This window comes from Chenopodium quinoa, unplaced genomic scaffold, assembly GCF_001683475.1.
Source record: "Chenopodium quinoa cultivar QQ74 unplaced genomic scaffold, ASM168347v1, whole genome shotgun sequence".
Classification (NCBI taxonomy): Eukaryota; Viridiplantae; Streptophyta; class Magnoliopsida; order Caryophyllales; family Amaranthaceae; genus Chenopodium; species Chenopodium quinoa.
This window is the reverse complement of record NW_018745454.1, coordinates 5,965,514-5,976,145: the sequence shown is the minus strand read 5'-3', so window position 1 is coordinate 5,976,145 and position 10,632 is coordinate 5,965,514.

Here is a 10,632-nt window from a genome sequence, read left to right as displayed (position 1 = left end):
AATTGGATGGATAAACCCACCTAATTGGACTCCCGGAAGGCATTAGGGACAATGGTAAAAATTTTGGCAATTTTTATTTCTGGGCTTTAAAAAGTCAAAAATTTCAAAATTGAAGACAAATATCTACGCCTTTTGAGAACTTTCGAAGGTTTCGGGGCCCGATTTCGAAAAAAATGAGATTTTAGGGGATACATCTCGTGGTCATATTATACCGTTTGAAACCGTAAATGATCATAATATATAGTTATAAATGTTTGTAGTAGGCTTGAGTATGAAATCGGTGCAAGTTGTAAACCGGTAAATTGGCCGTTTAAAAGAAAATTGGATGTTTCCACACACCCAATTGGACTCCCGGAGGGTATTAGGGATCATGGTAAACATTTCGCCAATTTTTTATTTCCGAGCGAAACAAAGTCAAAAAATTCTAAAATTGTAGGCTAATATCCACATTTTTTGAGATATTTTGGAGGTTTCGGGGTCTAGTGTCGAAAAGCCTTGAAATTATATGGGATAGATCTCGGGGTCATATAATGTCGTTTGAAACCATTTATGATCATTATATGTTGTCATTAATGTTCGTGGTAGGCTTAATTTAATGAAATCGATGCAAAAGTTGTAAACAGACAAATTGGCCGCTTAAAGGCAAATTGGATTGATACACCCACCCAATTGGACTCCCGAAGGGTATTAGGGACCATGGTAAAAATTTCGGCAATATTTATTTTCGGGCCAAAAAAATTCAAAAAATTCCAAAATTAAAGGCTTTATATCCACGCTTTTTGAGAAAATTTGGAGGTTTTGGGACACGGTGTGTAAAATCCTTGATATTCTAGGGAATACATCTCGAGGTCATATAATTCCGTTTGGAACCATATATGATCATTATATGTTGTCATAAATGTTCGTGGTAGGCTTGAGTAAATGAAATTGGTGGAAGTAGTAACCCGCTAAATTGGTCGTTTAAAGGCAAATTGGATGGTTCCACCCATCCAATTGGCCTCTCAAAGGGTATTAGGGATCATGGTAAACATTTCGCCAATTTTAATTTCCGGGTGAAAAAAAGTCAAAAATTTCTAAAATTGTAGGCTAATATCCACATTTTTTGAGAAATTTTGGAGGTTTCGGGGCCTAGTGTCGAAAAGTCTTGAAATTATATGGGATAGATCTCGGTGTCATATAATGCCGTTTGAAACCTTTTATGATCATTATATGTTGTCATAAATGTTCGTGGTAGGCTTAATTTAATGAAATCGGTGCAAAAGTTGTAAACCGACCAATTGGCCGCTCAAAGGCAAATTGGATAGATACACCCACCCAATTGGACTCCCGAAGGGTATTAGGGACCTTAGTAAAAATTTCGTCAATTTTTATTTCCGGGCGAAAAAAAGTCAAAAATTCCAAAATTAAAGGCTTATATCCACGCTTTTTGAGAAAATTTGGAGGTTTTGGGGCACGGTGCCTAAAAGCCTTGAGATTCTAGGGAATACATCTCGGGGTCATATAATGTCGTTTAGAACCATATATGATCATTATATGTTGTCATAAATGTTCGTGGTAGGCTTGAGTTAATGAAATCGGTGGAAGTTGTAACCCGGTAGATTGGCCGTTTAAAGGCAAATTGGATGGTTCCACCCACCCAATGGGACTCCCAGACGGTATTAGGGACCATGGTAAATATTTCGACAAATTTTATTTTCAGGGTGAAAAAAGTCAAAGTTTTCAAAATTGAAGGCAAATATCCACACTTTTTGAGAAATTTTGGAGGTTTAATGGCCCGGTGTCGCAACGTCTTGAGATTTTAGGGAATACATTTGGGGTAATAAAATGTCGTTTGAAACTATATATAATCATTATATGTTGTCATAGATGTTCGTGGTAGACTTTAGTTAATGAAATCGGTTCAAGTTGTAATCGGTAAATTGGCCATTTAAAGGCAACTTGGATGGTTCCACCCACCCAATTGGACTCCCGGATGATATTCGGAACCATGGTAAACATTTCGGCAATTTTTATTTCCAGGCGAAAAAAGTAAAAAAATTCCAAAATTGAAGAAATTTTGAGAAATTTCGCATGTTTCAGGGCCAGATGTCGAAAAACATCGAGATTTTAGGGGATACATCTCAGGGTTATATAATGCCGTTTGGAACCATATATGATCATTATATGTTGTCATAAACGTTCGTGATAGGCTTGAGTTAATGGAATTTGTGCAAGTTGTAAACCGGTAAATTAGTCGTTTAAACGCAAATTGGATGGTTCCACCTAGCCAATTGGACTCCCGGATGATACTAGGGACCATGTTAAACATTTCGGCAATTTTTATTTCCGGGCGAAAAAAAGTCAAAAAATTCCAAAATTGAAGGATAATATCCACGATTTTTGGGAAATTTCGAATGTTTCGGGTCTGATGTCGAAAAGCATTGAGATTTTAGGCGATACATCTCAGGATTATATAATGTCGTTTGGAACCATATATGATCATTATATGTTGTCATAAATGTTCGTGGTAGGCTTGAATTAATGAAATCTATGCAAGTTGTAAACCGGTAAATTGGTCGTTTAAACGCATATTGGATGGTTCCACCCAACCAATTGGACTCCCGGATGATATTAGGGACCATGGTAAACATTTCGGCAATTTTTATTTTCGGGCGAAAATAAGTCAAAAAATTCCAAAATTGAAGGCTTATATCCACGATTTTTGAGAAATTTCAAATGTTTCGGGGCCCGATGTCGAAAAGCATTGAGATTTTAGGGGATATACATCTCGGGGTTATATAATTTCTCTTGGAACCATATATGATCATTATATGTTGTCATAAATGTTCGTGGTAGGCTTGAGTTAATGAAATCTTTGTAAGTTGTAAGCCGGTAAATTGGTAGTTTAAACGCAAATTGGATGGTTCCACCCAGCCAATTGGACTCCCGGATGATATTAGGGACCATGGTAAATGATTAGGGGATTTTTATCCACCAATCACCGTCTGACAAGTGGACCAACCAGGTTCCGCCACGTGTCCTTCACGAAGGCCAACAGGAGCCTGCCACGTGTCAATCACAGATACGTCCTCCACGGACCAATTAAGACACGCCACGTGTCCACCCATGCCAAATGGGAAAACCGGCCATCAAGGCCCAATCCAGTCTAGAGGCCCGATCAGCCCTAGGTTTACCTTAAACCTAGAGAGTGGCACGCTTCTCAAGGCTATAAATACTTAATTAATCCTCATTAGTTAGGTAATTGAACAATCGAATAATCAAGAAATCAAGCAGAGAAGAACACAGATATTACGGAACACCAACAACCGGCTAATCTCGCTAACGACGCAGATTACCAACACTAAGCACTCTCACCTAGAGAGATCTTATTACTTTAATTTCCGTATTAATTACTCCTTAATCAGGTACTAACTTGACCGTTGGAGGCGGAGCTCTCAGGAGTCTCCGTTATTTTGCAGGTACAGGCGTCCGGTTCCAGTCTCGGAATTGTAACTCTCCCACAGGACATCAGAAAACCCCGAAACATTTGGTGCCGTCTGTGGGGAGAGTACTTCAGAGATGGCATCCAAGTCTGTACCGACTCCAGAAGAGAGGCGTCCCCTAGACGACCCTCAAGTTCAGTCGGACCATGACACCGAAAGTGAATTTGAAGTTGAAACTCATACAGCTCCAGACGGGACCCTAAGGGCCCGACGTACCCGTCATACCGAAAGGAGGGAACGGGAGCATCTTCAAACAGGAAGCGAGCCAGCAGGCGCACCGCCTGCTCGGCAACAGCCGACTAATGGGTCTGCTCCCATCACAAGGAACGAACTCATGACCTTCATGAGGGACTTCAAGGGAGAGATCCAAGAGTTGATCAACAAAAAACCGCCTGCTTCAGTCAAAGAGCAGTCGGCCAAGAAACCTTCCACTTCACTGAAGAGGAAGCCAGTTCAAGGGCGAGAGGCGACTCCCCATCCTAAATCCAAGAAGCGGGAGCCACCTGCTCTTGATTTCACAAAACTCCGTTATCCTACGGGAAATAGGAAACCGGTTCGTCATATTCAGGCGGACGGGTCAAAGCAAACGTTCACAGATGCTCGGCTCCTGCTAGAGCAGAAGAAGAGTGACCGATTATCAGAGTCGGCTTCTACTTCAAATTTTCAAGAGAGTTTGCGAAATGCCTCGATGAGGCATACTCAGTCGTACCATGAGAGTCAGTCAGGCGGCACCTCCCGTCAGTCCGGCTTTCATAGTGCCCAGGCGGTACCAAACTTACCATTTGTGCCGCAACAACAGTATTTTATGCAGCCACCTCCATTTGGTGGACCTGCAGCAAAAAACGTCCAACCTATGGACTGGCAGCTACGGCTGCTTAGACTTGGTGAACAGCCGTCGGCCTTCTCCAAGGAAATTACTGAAGCCGCTCAGCCGGCCAAAGTAAAAAATGTTCTAGTAGGCGCCTATGACGGCACTACTAACCCAGAAGACCATCTGATGGCATTCACCAACCTGATGTACCTTCAAGGGCTGGATGATCCCACTTGGTGCAAGTGTTTCCCAGCGACTCTCAAGGGAATTGCACAGCAATGGTTCGGCAACCTGCCGACTGGTTGTGTAAACAGCTTCAGGACGCTTGCTTACTTATTTGCCTCCAACTTCGCTATGAACATCCCTGCGAAGAAAACGACCCTTGATTTGGGAACAATTCAGCAGGGCGAGAAGGAGGGGCTTCGTTCTTACATCAGGCGGTTCAACCTGATGAGAATACAGATTCAAGGGTTACCGGATGAAGTAGCTTATACTGACTTTTTTAGAGGTCTCAAAGACGGGTCTACCTTCAAATTTGATTTAGTTCGAAAAAGGGTGGCGACTCTTCAAGAGGCCTTGATTGAAGAAGAAGCCTATATACAGGCGACTGATCTGTGTACGATAAAACAGTCGGACGGGAAGAGGTTCGACAAAAGAGAGGGACGACAGAAACAGTCGTCCAACAAAGATGAGAAAAGAAAAGAGGTCTGGGCGGCTGACTCCTCTAAACAGCCGGCCCAGAAAAAGAAAAAAGAATTCAAACCATACTCCCCAAAGTATGTGTTTAACAAGGATAACCAGTTTATCCTAAAAGAAATAAAGGGACGGTTCTCAATTGAGAAGCCGCTCCCCATGAAGGGTTCTGCGAGCAACCGGAACCAAGACAAAATCTGTGCTTATCATGATGACGTTGGTCATCACACCAATGACTGCATCAGTCTCATGCGGTACCTAGACCGCTTGGCTGATCAAGGTGATCTTGACACTTATGTCAAGAAATCTACGGGGAACACTTCCTCAAAAAAGCAGTCGGCCAAAAAGAATCAACAGGCCGACAGTTCCGATACAGATGATGCAGTCGTCTACACCATTGCAGGAGGCTTCTCAGGAGGCGGCCCCACTATTAGGGGCAACAAAGATAATATAAGGCGGTTAGATGTAAATTCCGTTCACCAAGAACGGCCGTCCAAATATACATTTCCTGAGATTGTCATCACTGAAGAGGATCTAGGAGGAATAAGGGGGCCGCATGACGACCCTCTCGTTATTGAATGTAAAGTGGCCAACCAGAGAGTTGGCCGAATCCTCATAGATACCGGGAGCTCCTCAGATCTCATCAGCAGCAAATGTCTGTCAAAACTGAAATATCAGACGGACTGCATACATCCGGCCTCCCACCCTTTAATAGGGTTTGGAGGAGGAGTCGTCCACCCACTGGGACGAGTAGATCTACCCATTCGCCTGGGCGAAAAAGGGGAAGGACGACACATGGTAGTCCGGTTCCTAGTAGTAGAGGAACTCTCGGCCTACAACATGATTCTGGGTCGACCAACCCTGAATAATTCCAAGGCTGTTATAATCCCGTCACTTATGCTGCTTAAGTTTGAAAGGGATAATGGAACAGTCGGCTCCCTAAGGGGAGATCAGAGGATGGCCCGAGAGTGCTATCTCTCGGATGTCAAGCCCACTGTTATGGCCACTGGGTCAAGTGGAGAAAAAACAGACCTTGACAATGTCAAGGAGAGTACGCCTGTTCAAGAAACAGGCGACAAAAAGAGAAAGGCGTCCCAGACAGAGTCCGCAAGAAAAGCAAGAAAATAGCAATCATTGGCAGAGGAGCGGCCGGATGAGTTCCGCCCTCAGCCGGCTGGTGAGCATGCGGACCTGATATTAGACGACTCACGTCCTGACCGAACAGTCAAAGTTGGGACGACTGCTCTGAGAAACCTTGGTGACGACTTTCACAATCTGTTGAAAGAATACAAGGACATCTTTGCATTTGAAGTCCATGAAATGCCAGGCATTAGTCCTGATCTGGCAATACATAAACTCGCTGTGGATCCGAAAAAGAAGCCGGTACGGCAAAAGAAGCGGAACCATGGTGAAGAAAGAGGTCAGGCGGCAGCCGCCGAAGTCAAAAAATTACTTGATGCAGGGTTCATTCGGCAATGTTACTTCCCAGATTGGGTTGCAAATGTGGTGCTTGTTAAAAAGCCGAATGGCACCTGGCGAATGTGTGTAGACTACACAGACTTGAACAAGGCGTGCCCCAAAGACAGTTACCCTCTGCCTAAAATTGATAACCTGGTCGACTCAACAGCCGGCCATGCCTTGATGAGTTTTATGGACGCTTATTCTGGTTTCCATCAAATTCCTTTATGGAAGAAAGATCAGGAGAAGACGGCCTTCGTCACTGATCAGGGATTGTACTGTTACACGGTCATGCCGTTTGGTCTTAAGAATGCCCCGGCTACCTTCCAACGAATGATAAACACAGTGTTCTTTGATCAGATTGGGAGAAACGTCGAGGCATATATTGATGATATGATTGTCAAGACTAAACTTCAGAAAGATCATCTGACGGACCTCCGAGAAAATTTCGCCACACTCAGGCGGCACCATGTCATGCTCAATCCCAAGAAATGTGTGTTTGGAGTTGAGTCTGGGAAATTTCTCGGATTCCTTATCAACCAGAGAGGAATAGAGGCGAACCCTGAGAAGGTACAGGCGGTCATTGACATGCAGTCGCCTCGTACCGTCCGAGAGGTTCAGAAGTTAACAGGTTGTCTGGCGGCCTTGGGGAGATTCCTAAGCCGATCAGGCGACAAATGCCTATACTTTTTCCAGGCAATTAAGAAAAAGGCAAGGTTCGAATGGGGGCCGGATGCTGAGGCCGCCTTCCAGAAATTAAAGGTTCACTTGCATTCCTTGCCGAGGCTGGTCAGCCCTTTGCCCAAAGAAGATCTCTACATGTACCTGGCCGTCTCTGATCATGCGTTAAGCGCTGTTCTCCTTGCTGAAAGGGACGGCTGTCAGCTCCCGGTCTACTTTGTCAGTCACGTACTGAAAAATGCCGAGTTGAGGTATCCCCTAGTGGAGAAATTTGGTCTTGCACTCTTCATGGCTGTTAAAAAATTGAAGCCCTACTTTTTGGCACATGCAGTCGTCGTGTATACCGACCAACCAATCAAGCGGCCCCTTACCATCATGGAGTCGTCAGGACGAATGATCAAATGGGCCATAGAAATACAGAGCCTCGAAGTTACTTTCGAGCCTAGAAAAGCAGTGAAGGGGCAAGCCTTTGCTGACTTTATTGTAGAAATGACTCGTCCTCCCGACTCTCAAGTTCCAGACCAAGTCTGGAAGGTATATGTGGACGGAAGCTCTACTTCAAATGGTTGTGGAGCAGGCGTCGTATGTCAATCTCCAGAGGGCGACAGGTTCGAGTATGCTCTACGCTTCAGTTTTCAGGCTTCAAACAATGAGGCAGAATATGAAGCTTTACTAGCCGGGATCCGCATGTGCAAGGCGGCAGGGGCAAGAAAAATAGACGCCTGTTCTGATTCACAATTGATAGTGAGTCAGTACAATGGCGAATACGAAGCAACCCATCCGGCCATGATCAAGTATTTACAGGCGGTTCGACAAGCAGTCGGCTCCCTTGAGGATTTCCATCTAATCCAAGTGCCGAGATCAGAAAACAACCAGGCAGATGCACTGTCAAAATTAGCATCATCCGCCTCCTCCGATACTCCTCGAACTGTTTTTTGGGAAGTGATGGAGAAGAGAAGCATCGAGGAAAACCCTATTGGAATCCTAGACAGAAGCTCAACCTGGATGGATTCAATCAGGGCATATCTGACAAACGGGACACTACCGGATGATCCTCAACAGGCGGCAGCACTGAAAAAACGAGCCTCCTGTTTTGAAATGATACAGGGAGAACTTCACAAGAGGGGGTACCTTCAACCCTTCTTAAAGTGTGTTACTCCTGAAAAGGGACGAGAGATACTAGATGATCTTCACTCTGGTTTCTGTGCTTCCCATATAGGTGGTAGGATGCTTGCTCAAAGGGCAAGGCGCCAGGGCTACTTTTGGCCTACTTTGGAAGCAGATGCAATGGAGATGGTGAAAAAATGTGACAAGTGCCAAAGGTTTGGCAAATTAATTCACCGTCCGGCTACTGACCTCACTACCATTCACAGCCCACTGCCGTTTGCTAAGTGGGGCATGGACATTCTTGGTCCATATACGCCTGCTACAGGCGGCAGAAGGTATATACTTGTTGCCGTTGACTACTTCACTAAATGGGTAGAGGCGGAGGCTGTAAAGGGAATCAAGACGAAAGATGTAATTTCATTCATTTGGAAAAACGTCATCACTCGGTTCGGGGTTCCCATGTCTATGGTTTTTGATAATGGTCCCCAATTTGAGACGCCTGTTCTCAAAAGCTGGTTGGGAGACCAAGGAATTGCACACTACTTTGCATCTGTCGGTCGTCCACAAGCAAACGGCCAGGTAGAAGCCTTTAATAAAATCATCTCAGACGGTCTCAAGAAAAAGATTGAACGAGCAGGCGGCCTATGGGCGGATGAACTACCACATGTTCTCTGGGCCATTAGGACGACTGAAAAAGGGGCGACTGGAGAAACTCCATTCCTCCTAACTTATGGTGCGGAAGCTGTTCTTCCAATAGAACACTACGAGCCGACTCTTCGAGTAATGCTGTATAACGAAGAGGCAAACTGGGAAGCCATGCGCCTGGCATTAGACTCACTTCCTGAAAAGAGGGGCAATGCTGTTTTGCGCCATGAGATCTATCGCCTGAGAATGACTAGATCATACAACAAAAAAGTACACAGGCGTCCACTCAAAGTAGGGGACTTTGTACTTAGAAAAATGGAAGCAGTAGGTAGGGCTAATGAGTCTGGCAAACTAACTCCCAACTGGGAAGGACCCTACCGAATCTATGAGGAAGTCAGGGACGGTACCTACCGTCTGGAAACACCAGACGGACAACCGTTGCCTCGAACTTGGAATGTAGATAACCTTAAAAAATATTTCTTCTGAGAGATGTAAAGTAAAGAGCTACTTAATAAAGTTTGCACTTACTATTTAATTATATTACGAGGGGCATGCCGTCTGTACCTTTACAGTCGGCTACTCTCCATTGAGTTTTTCACTCTATCTTCTGAGGGGCATGCCGTCTGTTCCTTTACAGTCGGCTACTCTCCATTGAGTATTTTACTCCAACACTTAGCTAAAAAGATTAGGGCCTGGCCGACCCTGTGCCTAACAGGCGGCTACCCTTCTTTCACTTAGCACCTACGTTCACCAAGAACTTACAAAGGCCACCGGCCGAATGATCAGACCAGGCGCCAAGCCAACTGATCAAATCTACAAAACTAATTCGACCTGTCCCAACATCATAGCAGGCGTCCGACGGCATCCCCCCGGATGAAATTCGTCACAGAGAGCAGCTCCCTTTTGGGTGGAACATTGTTCTATAAACTAATTACACGGCACCTATACGACTGTCCCAAGGGCAACCACGTAGCCGTTTTTGAGACAAGGATAACTCTACCACTAACCAAACCAGCGGTAGCGGTTGACATCTGAGTCGGATGACCGCCTGTATTACTTGGGATAAATGCAGGGGGTACCTATTGAGTTAATAGCCAACAAACATTGGCGAATCAAGGGGTCTAGCCTGCCTACGCCGCCTGGTACCTCTACTTCTCAAACAAAAGTGACGGCGACTGAGTAACTCCAACGTTAACTCATAGTCACTCCTTCAAATTTGGTATGGAACCTAAAAAGTTTGAGTTGTCCGCCTGTTTCAAACAAACAAGGGCACTCAAACCCCTATTCCTACTAGATAACCTATTGAGTTAATAGCCACAAACATTGGCGAATCAAGGGGTCTAGCCGGCCTACGCCGTCTGGTACCTCTACTACTCAATCTAGATTGCGACAAAGACTAAGTAACTCCTAAGTTAATAGTCACTCAAACTTAGTATGGAGCCTAAAAGGTATGAGTCGTCCACTTGTTTTTAATAAACAAAGGCTCTCAACCAATACTCTTGCTAGGTTAACAAATTACGAGTTAAAAGCCAACATTGGCAATAAAGGGAAACAACCGGCACCCGCCGTTTGTTATCCTACTTAATTCCTTGGCAACTAGGAAATACTATTTACTTGGTCAGACAAATTGAATAAATAGTTCGAATACCGATTGAATAAATGGCCGACTGATCATCTACCCTGGAAACAGACCACCAGTCGTCCAGGGGCATAGGCGGCATACTATTTGTACCTGTCTTAACGTTCGGCCATACA